Source organism: Alligator sinensis, unplaced genomic scaffold (genome assembly GCF_000455745.1).
Source record: "Alligator sinensis unplaced genomic scaffold, ASM45574v1 scaffold1687_1, whole genome shotgun sequence".
NCBI classification, from domain to species: Eukaryota; Metazoa; Chordata; order Crocodylia; family Alligatoridae; genus Alligator; species Alligator sinensis.
Genome location: NW_005844001.1, coordinates 17,134 through 22,917, shown reverse-complemented (window position 1 = coordinate 22,917; position 5,784 = coordinate 17,134). Strand labels below are relative to the sequence as shown.

Sequence of the window (5,784 nt, the reverse complement as noted above, 5' to 3'; positions counted from 1 at the left end):
GATGAGGGAAGGGGCAGTGGAGCGGAGAGAGATGCTGGCTGCGAGGGCGCGGTCCGGTATGCAAAGCAGTATGCAGATGAGGAAGGAGAAGGAAGCAGAAGCAAAGAGAGATCGGGAGCAACAGAGGCGATGGGCCAATGAAATCGAGCAGGGGACGACGACGACTGAGTTGGTCCGGGTGAGGAGAGCGATCCGGACATGGGAGGAGGTGAGCAGTCTGCGGTGGCGGATGGCTGGAGTGTTGTAGGACGGCGGGGGAAGGTGCAGCAGGAAGCGGGGGGGAAGATCCCTGAAGAAGGCAGAACGGCGGCAGCGGCGGAGGACGGTCGGAGGAACAAGACCAGGCAGGAGGAGGCGGCGGCTGGGACGGCAAAGACGGCGGGCAGAGAGAGAGAAGGGGAAGAAAGAAAGAGGGACGTGCGCTGGAAAGTTAAAGTCACACTGGAGCGGGAAGGATTCCAAGGAGCAAAGACTCTGAGCCGGTGGGACTTGATTTCGAAAATCCTTTTGGGAGTGTTGAAAGTGCAACCGGTAGACTTAGTGTGTGTTGTAGCTTTCGATAATTATCGCGAGTGGCACGTGTCGTTCTGGAGCGCAAAAGTTCTGGAGTGCAAAAGCGTATAATGCCTTTTGGGAGGCCCATGGAGAGGCTGTGGAACGGGGAGAGTTGGGGGGGCTAAGGTTCGAGGTGGGCCAGAGGACGAGAGAGCGGGTGGTGTACATAAAGATGTACACAGATATGGTGGAAGAGGGGGACATGGTGAACTGGTTAGAGGGGAGGGTGCAGCGGGTGAAAGGGGTGGAGAAATGTTTTGATCGGGTGAGGGTTTGGACCGGGGGGTGGAGGGCACGAGTTATCCTCCACGAAGAAGTGGGGAATCCGGGGGGTGTGAAGCACTTGTCATCCGTCGTAAGGATGGGGATGTACAAGGGCTATCTCACGTACGATGATCAGCCGAAGCTGTGCAGCAGGTGTGGGTTGGGGGGGCACCTGGCGGCGTTCTGTGCCCTAACGATTTGTTTTCGATGTAGGGGGATGGGACATAGGGCACAAGCTTGCAAGGAGAAAATGGTATGCCTAGGGTGTAAGAGAGAAGGGCACTTTCAGCGAGATTGCCCTTTTTCCTACGCGAATAGAGCGCGGGCGCGAGAAGACCGGGGGGAAGAAGGGGAAGAGATGGAACAAGGGGATGGGGAATACCGGGAAGAGAGGGAGGTGTTGGTAGACATGGAAAACCGAGGGGAAGAAGAACACCTGGAGGCGCGGATGGAGGAGGAAGAACTAGTTATAGAAGAAACACCTGAGGGGGAGGGAGGACGAAGGCAAACCATTGAAGAAGCGGTGTTGGAGCTAGTGGAAGAAGAACTGGAAGGGAAAAAGGAGGAGCAAAAGGGAGAGGAGGAGGGGGGGGCAGAAGCCTTAAAACAACTGAGAGGGATGGTGGAGCTTTTGGGGGAAGGGGAAACATCTGAAGGCGGGAGTTGGGCGGGGGAAGTGGAAGCCCTGGAACAAAGGCAAGAAGGGCGTTTAAAGAAGAGGAAAAAACAAAGGGGGCTGAAAGGGGGTAAAAAGAGAGCGGGGATGGAGGGTGGGGACTTGGGAGAGAAGGAGAAAGAGGGAGGAGGGAAAGGGGGACGAAAGGTTACAGGGAGGGAGGGAAGTAAGGGTGGGGGGGGATACCTGAGCCCTGGAGCGGTGGAAGGTTTGGTAGTTACGACGGGGATACGAAGACCGGGGACGGTGGCTCCTGAGGAGGAGTCTGAAAGCGAATTAGACAGTGGGAGTGGGAGTGGGAGTGGGAGTGGGATGGAGGGGTGAGGAGACAGAGGTGGGTGTGTCTGAGTTTTTGAAACAACTGAAATGGCAGTGAAGATTGTTTCTCTGAATGTGAGAAGCTTGTTAACAAGGAGAAGGTGGGAGAGGGTGGGGGGATGGTTAGAAGCCTTGGACGCGGACGTTATTTGCGTTCAAGAATGTGGGATAGGATGGGAAAGGGCTTATGGGTTTTTGAGAAAACGCTGGGGGAAGGGGAAATCTTGGTGGGCCGGGGCGGGAGGGAATAGAGCGGCGGGGGTGGGCATTTTGTTGAAAGGGACACGGGTGCGGGTAAGAGGGGTGGAGACTTTAGTTGAGGGGCGGCTGCAGTACATGAAAATGGAGGTGGGGGGGGAAGAGGTGGGAGTCTTTAACGTCTATGCACCGGCGGTGAAAGCAGAAAGAAGGGAATTTTTGAGGAAGTTGGGGATCTGTGGGGGTGGGGGAGGGAAGAAGGTTGTTGTAGGGGATTTTAACTGCCTTATAGAAGAAGGGGATAGGGAAGGGGGTGTTGGGGGGGGGCTTCTGGACTCTACGGGGAGATGGTTGAAGAATTGGGTTCGGGAGGAGGGGTTGCAAGATGTGTGGGAGGGGGAGCGAGTGGGAACAAGGATGGATGCAAGCGGAAGAAAGGTATCGAGGATAGATTTTGTGTTTGTGTCTGAAGGGGTGAAGGTGGAGGGTAAGGAAATGGGAGAGGTGGGGTTTACTGATCATAAGTGGCTGAGGGTGGGCCTGCGGTTTGGGGAAGGGGGGGGAAGAGGGAAGGGGGTGTGGAGGTGGAACACTAGGGTGTTGGGGGATGAGCGGGTGTGTGGGGAATTTGCGAGGGAGTACGGGAGGTGGAGGACGACGAAGGCTCTTTTCAAGTCAAAGTGGGAATGGTGGAGGATAACTAAAGAGAGGATCCAAAGGTGGTTTGTACGAGTGGGGAAGAAGAAGGCGTGGGAAAGGAAAAGGGAACTGGGGAGACTACAGGGGAGGGTACAGGATTTGGTTCGGGAGGGGATGGGGGGGAAGGATGTGAAGTGGGAATTGGGAGAGGCAAAGCGGGCAGTGGAAGAATGGTTTCGGGGAAGAGAAAAGGAGAGATTGTTTTTGGCACGAGCACCGTGGGTAGGAGAGGGGGAAGAGTGGGGGAAATATTTTGCTGAGAGGGTAAGGAAAGGGAGGAGGGAGGTGGGGGCAGTGGTTACGAAGGAGGGGGTGCGGGTTGAAGGGCAGCAGGAGGCGTTGAAGGAGGTGACAAGTTTCTATGCAGGGTTGTATAAGAAGCGGGAGGTTAATAGGGAGATGGGGGAGAGGTTTTTGGGGGAATTGGAGGAGAGGGTAGGGGAAGGAGAGAGAGGGGATTTGGAAAGGGAGCTGAGGGAGGAGGAGGTGAGGGAAGTTTTGGGGGGCATGAAAAAGGAGAAGACACCTGGGTTAGATGGATTACCTAAGGAATTTTATGAAAGGTTTTGGGGTGTGGTGGGGGGCGATGTGGTGGAGGTGTTTAAAGAAATTATGGAGACGGGGGTAGTGGGGGAGGAGTTTGCGGTGGGGGTGGTGGTATTATTATATAAAAAGGGAAATAGGGAGGAACTCACAAACTGGAGGCCGATCACGTTGCTAAACGTGGATTATAAATTGTTCGCAAGGGTGTTGGCACTACGGATGGGAAGGGTTTTGGGGGAAGTGGTGGGGGAAGATCAAACATGTGGGGTGAAGGGTAGGAGGTTGGCCGACACGCAATGGGTATGGAGGGACGTTCTAGAGTACGTGAGAGAGAGGGGGTGGAGGGTGGTGATGGGGAGCGTGGACCTGGAAAAAGCCTACGACAGTCTGGAACACGGGTTTTTGTTCAGGGCGTTAGGGCAGATGGGTTTTCCGGAGAAATTTGTGGGGTGGGTAAGGGCATTATATGGGGGAGCACGGAGTAGGATCTCGGTGAAGGGTTTTTTGGGGGAGGAATTTCGGGTGGAGAGGGGGGTGCGCCAGGGGTGCCCCCTGTCTCCTGGTTTGGGGGGGGGGATCCGGAGGCGGGGGGGGGGGGGGGAGTTGAGGGTCAGCCTGTATATGGATGACGTGAGTTTTATGGTAGGGGATGAGAGGGCTTTGAGGAGTGTGGTGGAGGGGATTAGGGAGTACGGAGAGGCGGCAGGGCCACGGGTGAATGAAGGGAAGAGTACTTTGCTGGCGGTGGGAGAATGGTCGGGTTTGGAGGAAGTGGGGGGGCGGGTGGAGAGGGAAGGTTTGAAAGTTTTGGGAGTCTATATGGACTTGAGGGGGAAGGGGTAACGGGCGTGGGAGGAGGTTCGAGGGAGGGTGAGGGAAGTAGTGGGGATATGGGGGACTAGAAAATTATCCTTTAGAGGGAAAGTAGGGGTTATAAAGCAGTGTTTATTGCCCATGGTTTTGTTTGTGGGGATGGTGTACCCGCCCACTGGCTGCAGGCGAGGCAGGGTCCAAAGGGAGCTGTGTTTGTTCTTTTGGGGGGGGAAGACAGAGAAGGTGGCGCGGAGGGAGATCTACAAGAGGGAGGATTTGGGAGGGTGGGGCGTCCCTGAATTGGAAGTGTTTCTATACGTGCACTTTTGGAAAGGGGTGGTGAGGGTTGCGGGGTTGGAAGGGAGGAAAGTGGGGGCAATGGTCAGGTATTGGGCTGGAAGATTTCTGAGAAGACTGGGGTTATATGGAGGGAGGTGGACGGGGCTCTGGGCGGAAAGGCCGGCGAGGTGGTACGAGAGAGGATGGGGTTTTCTGAGGGATAAGGGTTTGGAGGGGTTAGGGTGGGAGGGATTGAGAGAGGCAAAGAGGGTCTTAAGGGAAATTCGGGGGAGGGATAACATGGCAGACATAGGGGAGCTGACGGAAGGCCAGGTTGGCAGGGTTTGGAAAGGGACAGTAGGGAAAAAATGGAAAGGGGAGCACGAAGAGTTTGCGTGGAGAGTCGTAAGGAAGGTAATACCGGTAAGGGCTGAGCAAAGGAAATGGGGTTTCTTGCAGTCCGGGGAGTGCCCGAGGGAACTGTGCGGGAGGGAGGAGACTGTGGTGCACGTTTTATGGGAGTGTTTTTATGCACAAAGGGTGTGGCAACGAGTGGCAAGGTTTTGTAAGGCGGTAGGGTGGGGGGACTGCGTGTGCTACGAGGGAGCACTGTATGGGTTGGTAAAGCAGAAGGCGAGGGAGTGGGAAATTAGAATCTTACTGTTGTGTACAAGGGTGGCCATTTGGAAAACAAGGTGTCTGTTGGTGCAAAAGGGGTTATATTTTACTTCGCGGGAATGTGTGTATTTGGCGTATGCAGAATTGGAATACTATCGGAAGAAAGGGGAAGGGGAGTGGAAAGATGTTGATTGGAGAAAATTGTTTGGGTAGGAGGGCTGCGGGGGAAAAGAAGGGCGAAAAGGACTGGTATGCTGTATATTTGTGTGTTTGGTGTTTTGTTTTGGAGCAAATGATGTAAACGAGTATCTGTTTGGGATTTATGTGACCATGGGGACATGTTGTTCAGGTTGTTGAAACAAGGGAAAATGGGGTTTTTGATGTACTGACCTGTAAGTGAAGAAGCGAGTGTTTTTCTAAAGCGAAGAAGCTGGTGTTTTGGCTTGGTGATGATTTTGATACTTTTGTAATAAAAAAAAAAAAAATCTGTTCTTATCAGTTTAATCGCTGATACATCCTCGATGTGAGGACTGACACATTAAACGCATTTTTGGTGCCGGGAGCGGGCCTCGGAGCTTGCTCCAGCCCCTCCACGCATCGGCCCGGTATTACAGTGCCTCCGGGCCCGATGCCCACTCCCCTTCCAGGGGGGGGGCGGGCAGCGCCGCCTTCCTTCTCTCTGGGTTCCAAAAGCAGCAGGGGCGGGGCCGTGGCCCCTGGGCGGCCCCCCAGGGGGCAGGCCCTATGCAAAGGGCTGCCGCCGCCGGGCGGCCAGCACGCTGGCAGGGGAGGGAGCGGGCGAGCGCGCGAGCGCGCGCCCG

General features: G+C 55.2%; 1 non-coding gene across 1 annotated transcript; it reads left to right on the top strand.

Moving 5' to 3' along the window:
- The first annotated feature begins 5,412 nt into the window (after positions 1-5,412).
- LOC112549018 lies at positions 5,413-5,602 on the top strand. The gene has a single exon (XR_003092445.1). It is a non-coding gene; the product is annotated as a U2 spliceosomal RNA (small nuclear RNA).
- Positions 5,603-5,784: the final 182 nt, after the last annotated feature.